A 12,553-nucleotide genomic window follows, 5' to 3' on the forward strand; every position below is an offset into this window, starting at 1 on the left:
TACTCTACTACAAAGACACATGCACACGTATGTTTATTGTGGCACTATTCACAATAGCAAAGACTTGGAATCAACCCAAATGTCCATCTGTGACAGACTGGATTAAGAAAATGTGGCACATATACACCATGGAATACTATGCAGCCATTAAAAAGGATGAGTTTGCGGACTTTGTAGGGACATGGATGCAGCTGGAAACCATGATTCTTAGCAAACTATCACAAGAAGAGAAAACCAAACACCGCATGTTCTCACTCATAGGTGGGAACTGAACAATGAGATCACTTGGACTGGGGAAGGGGGACATCACACACTGGGGCCTATCATGGGGAGGGGGGAGGAGGGAGGAATTGCATTGTGGAGTTATACATGATATAAATGTTGACTTGATGGGTGCTGACGAGTTGATGGGTGCAGCACACCAACATGACATAAGTATACATATGTAACAAACCTGCACGTTATGCACATGTACCCTAGAACTTAAAGTATAATTTAAAAAAAAGAAAAGAAAAAGAAAAGAAATTCTGCAGCTCATATTTTAGAAAATTGTCATTGTATTTTTCTATGATTTGAAGCACTTTTCTGAGATTTCACTCTACATTGGCATAAACGTCTTTTTCCAGAGTAACACGTCCAAGTCTTACAATAAATGGCTTCTGAGAAATAACAACAACAACAAAAAAAAAGTGCTGAATCTCTACATAGCAATCTAAAGAACATATTGAGCAATCATGGGATATACCAAGTTTGTGGATTGGCACCTGTAAAGGTATCAGTTCTTTGAAAATGGGACTATTGATTCAGTGTAGTGTATATCTGTGCATGTGTGTGTGTGTGTGTGTGAAGAGGGAACCAGTGTGTATGTGTCTTAATTATCAATACATCTTCTTAAAATTCCTGGTTAACATTGGTTATTTAAAGCATCCATACTCAAACATCAGTATCATCCAGTGACGTTTGAATAAGCCTTGATATACCATCCAGTGTTCTACTAAGATGTTTTGTCATTCTAAGAAAAGAGTACACCTCAGGAAATGTGCCTTCTACGTGGTCTATTCTTACTTAGAATCTTAGAAATATTGACTAACAAAATGTGATGTGCAATACAGAGAATATCATTCAGACTTAAAAAGGAAAGACATGGCAGGGCGCGGTGGCTCAAGCCTGTAATCCCAGCACTTTGGGAGGCCGAGATGGGCAGATCACGAGGTCAGGAGATCGAGACCATTCTGGCTAACACAGTGAAACCCTGTCTCTACTAAAAAATACAAAAAACTAGCCGGGCGAGGTGGCGGGCGCCTGTAGTCCCAGCTACTCGGGAGGCTGAGGCAGAAGAATGGCATGATCGCACTCAAAAAAAAAAAAAAAAAGAAAAAAAAAAGAAAAGGAAAGACATGTTGCAACAGAGATGAACCTTGAGGATAATATGTTAAATGAAATAAACTGTTACAAAAGAACAAATAGTCTAGGATTTCATTCATCTGTGCTACCCAGAGTAGACAAAATCATAGTGAGAGAAAATAGAATGGTGATTGTCCGGAGCTGGTGAGTAGGTAATGGGAAGTTGTTCAGTTGAGTACAGAGTTTCAGTTTTGCAAGACAGAATTCTGGGGATGGATGATGATGATGGTTGTATAACAATGTAAATGTTCTTTTTATCATGGAATATACTGAAAAATGGTTTAAATGGTAAATCATATAAAATTTATATTTTACTGCTGTTAAAATAAATAAATATCATGTACATATGCAAACACACATACACAATTACTTTGTGTTGTGAGTTTTAATTAGTTGTCCTTTGAAAAGCTGGTGAAAGCTCTATACCTTCTCCTAGAAAAAAAAAATAGAGAGAAAATTATACTTAGAGAAAAAAATGTATATACACACATGTATGTAAGACGTTTCCTGAATTGTAGGGGTTTCATTGATCATCTGAGGTCTTGTATTTGATGGAATAACTCTTCATTACATTAAATAACGTAGTGGTATTGATGCTTCAACATTCAGAAACCTGGAAAGAAAATAACAAGTACATGGAAATAGTACACTTGAGGAATGAACAGAATAAAAAAAGTAAAGCAATAATCATCTGACAAAAACAGGAGAGACCAGAATCTATACATAAATACAAACAGGCAGATGTACTCCAGTGAGCCACATAAGTAGGGAATAAGAAAGGATGGCAAGAAGGAAGAAAATAAGGAAAGAAGGAAGGCAGGGAGGCAGGAGGCAATAAAGGCAGGGAGGCAGGAAAGAGGTAGGAAGGAAGGAAGGAAGGAATGAAGGAAGGAAGGAAGGAAGGAAGGAAGGAAGGAAGGAAGGACGGAAAGAAGGGAGGGAGGGAGGGAGCGAGGGAGGGAGGGAGGGAGGGAGGGAGGGAGGGAGGGAGGAAGGGAGGGCGGGAGAGAGATTGATTCCTACCTAAAACAATGGAAATGAAAATAAGTACATGGGTATTTACAAAACTGGCATCCATTGCCTGAAAAGACTTAAATGTAACTGCTTCTCAAAAAATAATTAATGCCAGAAATAAGAAGTGATCTATTTTTGCAGTTGTGATATTATTCAGATATACAACTCAACAAATAAGCAAAAAAAAAAAAAAAAAAAAAAAAAAAAACTGACTAATTTCTCAAGTAATCCTCCCAAAATTCATGACCACAGAATCATCTGAATTACCTACTCTGTGCTGACACTTCCTAAGCTATCCATCCTCCCAATTCCTTAAAGTTATTGAAACGTTTATCAAGATAGTGATGATGTGAATTACAGAAAGCAAAAGGAGCAATAACTTCTATGGAACAACTTCCTCTCCACTCATCCTAGGTAATAAGGGAATTCTTTTATTTAATTAATTATTTATTTATTATACTTTAAGTTCTAGGGTACATGTGCAAAAGGTGCAGATTTCTTACATATCGATACATGTGTCATGTTGGTGTGCTGCACCCATCAACTTGTCTGCACCCATCAACTTGTCTGCACCCATCAATTCGTCATTTATATCAGGTATAACTCCCAATGCAATCCCTCCCCCTTCACCCCTCCCCACCACAGGCCCCGGTGTGTGATGTTCCCCTTCCCGTATCCAAGTGATCTCATTGTTCAGTTCCCACCTATGAGTGAGAACATGCGGTATTTGGTTTTCTGCTCTTGTGATAGTTTGCTGAGAATGATGGTTTCCAGCTGCATACATGTCCCTACAAAGAACACAAACTCATCCTTTTTTTATGGCTGCACCGTATTCTATGGTGTATATGTGCCACATTTTCTTAATCCAGTCTGTCACTGATGGACATTTGGGTTGATTCCAAGTCTTTGCTATTGTGAATAGAGCCACAATGAATATACGTGTGCATGTGTCTTTATAGCAGCATGATTTATAATCCTTTGGGTATGTACCCAGTAATGGGATGGCTGAGTCATATGGTATTTCTAGTTCGAGATCCTTGAGGAATTGCCATACTATTTTCTACAATGGTTGAACTAGTTTACAATCTGACCAACAGCGTAAAAGTGTTCCTGTTTCTCCACATCCTCCCCAGCACCTGTTGTTTCCTGATTTTTTTAATGATTGACATTCTAACTGGTGTCAGATGGTACCTAATCGCGGTTTTGATTTGCATTTATCTGATGGAGAGTGATGACGACTGTTTTTTCATGTGTCTATTGGCTGTATCAATGTCTTCTTTTGAGAAATGTCTGTTCATATCCTTTGCCCACTTTTAGATGGGGTTGTAATTTTCCTTGTAAATTTGTTTGAGTTCTTTGTAGGTTGTGGATATTAGCCCTTTGTCAGATGAATAGATTGCAAAAATTTTCTCCCACTCTGTAGATTGCCTGTTCACTCTAATGGTAGCTTCTTTTGCTGTGCATAAGACCTTTAATTTAATTAGATCTAATTTCTCAATTTTGGCTTTTGTTGCCATTTCTTTTGTGTTTTAGACATGAAATCCTTGCCCACGCCTATGTACTGAATGCCATTACGTAGATTTTCTTCTAGGGTTTTTATGGCATTAGGTCTAATATTTAAGTCTCCAATCCACTTGAATTAATTTCATATAAGGAGCAAGGAAAGGATCCAGTTTCAGATTCCTACTTATGGCTAGCCAATTTTCTCAGCCACATTTATTAAATAGGGAATCCTTTCCCCAGTTCTTGTTTTTGTCAGGATTATCAAAGATTAGATGGTTGTAGATGTGTGTTATTATTTTGGAGGGCTCTGTTCTGTTCCATTGGTCTATGTCTCTGTTTTGGTACCAGTACCATTCTCTTTTGGTTACTGTAGCCTTGGAGTATAGTTTGAAGTCAGGTAGCGTGATGCCTCCAACTTTGATCTTTTGACTAAGGATTGTCTTGGCAATGCGGACTCTTTTTTGGTTTCATATGAACTTTAAAGCAGTTCTTCTCTAATTCTGTGAAGAAAGTCATTGGTAGCTTTATGGAGATGGCATTGAATCTATCAATTACTTCGGGCAGTATGGCCATTTTCACGATATTGAATCTTCCTATCCATGAGCATGGTATGTTCTTCCATTTGTTTGTGTCCTCTTTTATTTAACTGAGCAGTGGTTTGTAGTTCTCCTTGAAGAGGTCCTTTACATCCCTTGTAAGTTGGATTCCTAGGAATTTTATTCTCTTTGAAGCTATTGTGCATGAGATTTCTTTAATGATTTGTCTCTCTGTTTGTCTGTTACTGGTGTATAAGAATATTTGTGATTTTTGCACATTGATTTTGTATCCTGAGACTTTGCTGAAGTTGCCTATCAGCTTAAGGAGATTTTGGGCTGAGATGATGGGGTTTTCTAAACATACAATCATGTCATCTGCAAACAAGGACAATTTGACTTCTTCTTTTCCTAACTGAATACCCTCAGTTTCTTTCTCTTGCCTTATTGTCCTAGCCAGAACTTCCAACACTATGTTGAATAGGAGTGGTGAGAGAGGGCATCCCTGTCTTGTGTCAGTTTTCAAAGGGAATGCTTCCAGTTTTTGCCCATTCAATATGATATTGGCCTTGGGTCTGTCATAAATAGCTCTTATTATTTTGAGATACATTCCATCAATACCGAATTTATTGAGAGTTTTTAGCATGAAGGACTGTTGAATTTTGTCAAAGGCCTTTTCTGCATCTATTGAGATAATCATGTGGTATTTGTCTTTGGTTCTGTTTATAATGCTGGATTATATTTGTTGATTTGCATATGTTGAACCAACCTTGCACCCAGGGATGAAGCCCACTTGATCATGGTGGATAAGCATTTCAATGTGCTGCTGGATTTGGTTTGCCAGTATTTTATTGAGGATTTTTACATCGATGTTCATCAGGGATATTGGTCTAAAATAGTCTTTTTTTTTGGGTCTCAGACAGTCTTGATATCAGGATGATTTTGACCTCTTAAAATGAATTAGGGAGGATTCCCTCTTTTTCTATTGATTGGAATAGTTTCAGAAGGAATGGTACCAGTTCCTCCTTGTATTTCTGGTAGAATTCAGCTGTGAATCCATCTGGTCCTGGACTTGTTTTTGGTTGTTAGGCTATTAATTATTGCCTCAGTTTCAGAGCCTGCTATAGGTGTATTCAGGGATTCAACTTCTTCCTGGTTTAGTCTTGGGAGAGTGTAAGTGTCCAGAAAATTATTCATTTCTTCTAGATTTTCTACTTTATTTGCATAGAGGTGTTTATAGTATTCTCTGATGGTAGTTTGTATTTCTGTGGGGTCAGTGGTGATGTCGCCTTTATCATTTTTTTATTGCATCTATTTGATTCTTCTCTCTTTTCTTCTTTATTAGTCTTGCTAGAGGTCTATTAATTTTGTTGATCTTTAAAAAAAAAAAACAGTTCCTGGATTCATTGATTTTTTGGAGGGTTTTTTGTTACTCTATCTCTTTCCATCTGCTCTGGTCTTCGTTATTTCTTGCCTTCTGCTTGCTTTTGAATGTGTTTGCTCTTCTTCTCTAGTTATTTTAATTATGATGTTAGGGTGTCAATTGTAGATCTTTTCAGTTTTCTCTTGTGGGCATTTAGTGCTATAAATTTCCCTCTACACACTGCTTTAAATGTGTTCCCGGGATCTGTTATGTTGTATCTCTGTTCTCATCGGTTTCAAAGAACATTTTTATTTCTGCCTTCATTTCGTTATGTACCTAGTAGTCATTCAGGAGCAAGTTATTCAGTTTCCATGTAGTTGAGCAGTTTTGATTGAGTTTCTTAGTCCTGAGTTCGCGTTTCATTGCACTGTATTCTGAGAGACAGTTTGTTATAATTTCTGTTCTTTTCCATTTGCTGAGGAGTGCTTTACTTCCAACTATGTCGTCAATTTTGGAATAAGTGCCATGTGGTGCTGAGAAGAATGTGTATTCTGTTGATTTGGGGTGAAGAGCTCTGTAGATGTCTATTAGGTCCCCTTGGTACAGAGTTGAGTTCAATTTCTAGATATATTTGTTAGTTTTCTGTATCATTGATCTGTGTAAAGTTGACAGTGGGGTATTGAAGTCTCCGTTTATTATTGTATGGGAGTCTAAGTCTCTTTGTAAGTCTCTAAGGACCTGCTTTATGAATCTGCATGCTTCTGTATTGGGTGCATATATATTTAGGATATTTAGCTCTCCCTGTTGAATTGATTCCTTTACCATTACATAATGGCCTTCTTTATCTCTTTTGATCTTTGATGGTTTAAAGTCTGTTTTATCAGAAATAGAATTGCAACCCCTGCTTTTTTTTGTTTGTTTGTTTTGTTTTCCATTTGCTTGCTAGACCTTCCTCCATCCCTTTATTTTGAGCCTATGTGTGTCTCTGCATGTGAGATGGGTCTCTTGAATACAACAGACCTTATCCATTTTGTCAATCTGTGTCTTTTAATTGAACCATTTAGTTCATTTATGTTTAAGGTTAATAATATTATGTGTGAACTTGATCCTGTCATTGTGATATTAACTGTTTTTTTTTTGCTCATTAGTTGATGCAGTTTCTTCTTAGCATTGATGGTGTTCACATTTTGGCATGTTTTTGCAATGGCTGGTACCAGCTCTTCCTTTCTATGTTTAATACTTCCCTTAGGGTCTCTTGTAGGGCAGGCCTGGTGGTGACAAAATCTCTAAGCATTTGCTTATCTGTAAAGGATTTCATTTCTCCTTCACTTGTGAAACTTAGTTTGGCTGGATATGAAATTCTGGGTTGAAAATTCTTTTCTTTAAGCATGTTGAATATAGGCCCCCACTCTCTTCTGTCTTGTAGAGTTTCTGCCGAGAGATCTGCTGTTAGTCTCTTGGGCATCTCTTTGTGTGTAACCCAAACTTTCTTTCTGGCTGCCCTTAACAGTTTTTTCTTCATTTCAACTTTGGTAAATCTGACAATTGTGTGTCTTGGAGTTGCTCTTCTCGAGGAGTATCTTTGTGGAGTTACCTGTATTTCCTGCATTTGAATGTTGACCTGCCTTATGAGATTGAGGAAGTTCTCCTGAATGATATCTGGCTGAGAGTTTTCCAACTTGGTTCCCTTTGACCTCTCACTTTCAGGCACACCAATCAGATGTAGATTTGGTCTTTTCACATAATGCATATTTCGTGGAGGCTTTGTTCATTTCTTTTTCCTCTCTTTTCTCTAGGCTTCTCCTCTTGCTTCATTTCATTCATTTGGTCTTCAATCATTGATACTCTTTCTTCCAGTTGATTGAGTCAGTTACAGAAGCTTGTGCATTTCTCATGTATTTGTCATGTCACGGTTTTCATCTCTATCAGTTTGTTTATGGCCTTCTCTGCATTGATTATTCTAGTTATCTATTCTTTCACTATTTTTTCAAGATTCTTAGTTTCTTTGCACTTGGTACATAGTTTCTCCCTTAGCTCTGAAGAGTTTGATTGACCAAAGCTTTCTTCTCTCAACTTGTCAAAGTGATTCTGCATCCAGCTTTGATCCGTTGCTGGTGATGAGCTGTATTCCTTTGGAGGGGGAGATGCTCTCTGATTTTTTGAATGTCCAGCTTTTCTGCCCTGCTTTTTCTCCATATTTGTGGTTTTATCTGCCTTTGTTCTTTGATGATGGTCACATACTGATGGGGTTTTGGTGTGGGTGTCCTTTCTGTTTGTTAGTTTTCCTTCTAACAGTCAGGACTCTCAGCTGCAGGTCTGTTGGAGTTTACTTTAGGTCCACTCCACACCCTGTTGACCTGGGTATCAGCAGCAGAGGCTGCGGAAGATAAAATATTGCTGAACAGTAACTGTTTCTGTCTGATTCTTGCCCTGGAAACTTTGTCTCAAAGGTGTGCCCAGCCGTGTGAGATGTGAGGTGTTGGTCTGCACCTAGTAGGGATGTCTCCCAGTTAGGTTACTCAAGGGTCAGGGACCCACTTAAGCATGCAGTCTGTCTGTTCTCAGATCTCAACCTCAATGCTGGGAGACTCACTGCTCTCTTCAAAGCTGTCAGACAGGCTCATTTACATCTGCAGATGTTTCTGTTGCTTTTGGTTTTGCTATGCCCTGTCCCCAGATGTGGAGTCTACAGAGGAAGGCAGGCTGGCACTCCCTAGTGAGATGAACCTGATACCTCAGTTGAAAATACAGAAATCATTTGTCTTCTGGGTCGCTCTCACTGGAAGCTGGAGACAGGAAATTTTCCTATATGGCCATCTTGCTCAGGATCAAGAAACGAAATTCTACACAAAGCCAGAATTAGCCTCTCAGGAAAAGGCAATTACATTTAAAGAGATAAAGAAAATCTGTCCTGCAAGGAAGGGTACAAAGATTAATCTCTAGAAATTCTGGACCCAGAGTTAAGAACCCGGTATTCTGAAATGATCTGGAAGATGTTCAATAAGGCTTCACTGTCCTTCTCAATAAACCAATGGTATTAATATCTGCTCTCTGTAAATTAAGACATTACTATAAAGAACCAAAAGGGTATTGATTGATATTTAACTGTTAACTTTGAAAGCCAAAAGTACTTTAATAAATGGAAGACCTAATAGTGACTTCCCAAAGGAGTTACATACCCATGACACATGTTCAACCTAAGACAGTGGTTGCTTTGCTGCATTGGATTGTGTTGGGCTGTGTTTTCTTCCAGATCATAGTTCCAGGAACTAATTTTAACACGTGCTTCTTTTTTTCTCCTTTTCTTCCTCCTTTCTTCTTCCTCTCTCCTCCCTACCTTCCTAATTATTTCCTCTTTTCTTCCTTCCCCCTTTCTTTCTTCTTAGTTTCTTTTCTTCTTTCCTTCCATCCTTTCTTCCTCCCTCCCTTGACCAACTTCTTTTTCTGTGTGTTTTACCACCAGTTTTCTTTTTTAAAAATGTGTTACCTTCTCCTACTTTGAAAAAAAATGCACTTTTAGCACCCATGTTTGTGTCTGTAACTGGCAAAGTCATTTTTCTTAATTTGAGGGAAATGACTATTTTATCCACTATTTTAGGAGCCTTGTGTATCAGTCACAATTAAAGGATTGGGAAAAGTGGGAGATGTATACCACAATTTTGAAATGCCTGCTCAAACACTTTGAGGTATGTCTCTAATATACATAAAGAATTCATATGTCATTCTAGTTGTCATACTTTACCCTTGTATGAAACTTTGCAGGTTTACTAGAGAGAACACACTCTAAGGGTCATGTATGATATTATCTGAAGTTCACTTCCTTTGGTAACTTCTGATTTTTAATTTTGTTTTTTGCAGACACAGAGACGTATTCTGTCACCCAGGCTGTAGTGCAGTGGTACAATCATAGCTTACTGCACTTTCAAATTCCTGGACTCAAGCAATCCTCTTGCCTCCGCCTCCCAAGTAACTGGGACCACAAGACACATACCAACATGCCCAGCTCTTCTTTTGTATATAGATTTTATAGAGATGAGGTCTTGCTGTGTTGCCCAGGCTACTTCTGATTTCAGCTTCCAGTGAAGAGTCACTATGGAACACAGAAAATTTCAAGATGAGCATCTGCAAGTGTGCAAGTGTGTCTCTGTGTAGTTTTTTAAAAAATGTTTTTTAAACATTGGATGATGCCAACATAACTTTTTGACCATTGAGTACAGGATATAGATGACAAAAATGTTCATTGTAAAGAATACAAGCATAAACAACAACAACAAAAAGCAAAAACAAAACAAAAAAAAAAAGGACTCATTTCATTAATATAATACAAATACTTCATCAAAGAATGACCATCCAATCTGTCCGGATTTCCATTTACTTTTCTTTACAGATTCAAGTCACCAAGGATTCTATTATATCCCTCAAAATTCTTGAGTAGCCATGGGAACCAGAAAGCACCATAGCTAAGCCAACAATACATGGGGCATGCACAAAAACAATAGCTAATGTTTATTAGCTATTATTTATTTGCTATTGTTGATAGCTTTAGAATCTCCAGACATCAAGAATGGATACATGAGGCATGTTCTGATCATAGCCTGCCATTCCCGCTGGAATAATCAGCCGTCTCTTCCCAGATAACCATACAGACTTTGGAAAGTGGACAAATCAACTGAGCAGTGTATAATGTACTTTGAGATATAAATTGTCGTACTTGCACTTCCTAAGAGCCCTGTGGCATGAGATGTAGCTCATTGTTTTCAGTGGGCATCTGGAGGTGGATGTACAAGTTGACATACAAAATTTAACCATAACTAGGAACTAGCTAGAAATAGGATTTGATCTCAAGTCTTTGTGTATTTATTTATTTTGCTTTACAGTGGATTTTTTTATTGGTTCATCTTTTTAAAAACGTTATCTATGTAAGGTAGACATCATAAAGTTTTGGTATACATATACACAGTAACATGATTACTACAGCCAAGCTAATTATCATATTCATCATCTCACATAATTCATTCATTGGTTTATCTTGTACACACTTTTTTGATAACTTTTCTCATAAATTTAATTGGGCAATAATAGCATATAAGACCTCACAGGACCGCCTTTATTTTTGCAACACCATCTTTTCACACTTTCAATTTTCTCTTTACTCTCTAAACTTTTCATCAAAATTGTAATTCTAAAAGTCCAGATCAGGCCAGGCATGCCTGATCTGACTCGTGCTGTAATCCTAGAACTTTGGGAGGCTGCTTGAGCCCAGGAGTTCAAGACCAGTCTGGGCAACATAACAAGACATTGTCTCTACAAATAATAAAAAATTAGCTGCATGTGGTGGCATATACCTGTGGTTCTAGCTACATGGGAGGCTGAGGCAGGAGAATCACCTGAACTGGGGAGGTAGAAGATGCAGTGAGCCAATATCGTGTTACTGCACTCCAGCCTGGGTTACAAAGGTAGACCCTGTCTCAATAATAATAATAATAATAATAAAAGTTCAGATCCTTGTGGATACTTTACACATTATATTCATATAGAAAAATATCACATTGTACCCAAAAGTGTATATAATTATGGCTTTTCAATAAAAAGTAATGTTAATTAAAAATAAATAAATAAATAAAATAAAAGTTTACTAATATTCCCAACTTTTCTAACACAGAAACCCAAACCACATTCCTCATGTGGATGTAATAAAAATAGACGTTAACCAAAAATGTCAAAGCCATAATCAGCAGTAGGTTATGACCAACTTTGCCAAATGATTATATAAGAATCTTTCTACACTAGTCCTATTTACTAACCATTCAAAACTCTCATTTTTTTCACAACTTCTGTTATGAGTTGAATTCTGTGTCCTGCTGCTAAACCCATATGTTAAAATTCTAATTCTAACTGACTCAGAATGTGACTTTATTTGGAAATGTGGCTGTTAACAGAAATAATTCATTAATATGAGGTTGTATTAGAGTAGAGTGGTCCTCAAGTCCAAAATGACTAAAGTCCTTCTAAAAAGAGGAGATTTGGACACAAACATGCACAGAAAGAGAACAGCATATGTGAATAAAGGCAAAAATCCAGGCGATGTGTCTAAAAGACAAGCAATGCCAGAGATCGTCAGCAAAATGCCTGACACTGAAAAAGAGACTTGGAAGGGATTCTCCCTCAGAGCCCTCAGAAAGAACCAATCCGGCAAACACTTGGCTCTTTCACTTTTGGCCAGAACTCCAGAAGTTCTCCAGAACTTTAAGATAATACATTTCTATTTTGTAATCTTGGTCAGTGTGTGGTACTTTGTTATGACAGCCCTAACAAATGAATACATTTCCTTTAATAGCAAAAATTTAACCCCTCCTCACCAATCCAAGCCACATTTTTAAAAAGGGAAATGTGTCTATGGTACGTTTCTTTTTTATCCCCTCAACCTCATTCCATTGAAGAGCAGGTGTCAGAAGAACTAATAAGTAGATAATATCTATGTGATGTTACCATGTTTCAGAATCTCTAGATCTCCCTTCCCCAAAACACAGGAGAATAATAAGACTGAGATGATTGTGGCTAATTGTGCATGCCACCTGCTCACCTTTGTGTAATAACCTTAAAAATTAATTAATCAATGAACTTTCTTAAAACCAATGTCAATGTCAATATCCCCTAAAACTTTCCACAGTTGAATGTAAATTAGTATAGCCATTATGGAGAAGACTATGGAGTTCAATCCCATCCCTGTGTATTT

The sequence above is a fragment of the Trachypithecus francoisi genome, unplaced genomic scaffold (genome assembly GCF_009764315.1).
Source record: "Trachypithecus francoisi isolate TF-2019V2 unplaced genomic scaffold, Tfra_2.0 Lachesis_group6, whole genome shotgun sequence".
Classification (NCBI taxonomy): Eukaryota; Metazoa; Chordata; class Mammalia; order Primates; family Cercopithecidae; genus Trachypithecus; species Trachypithecus francoisi.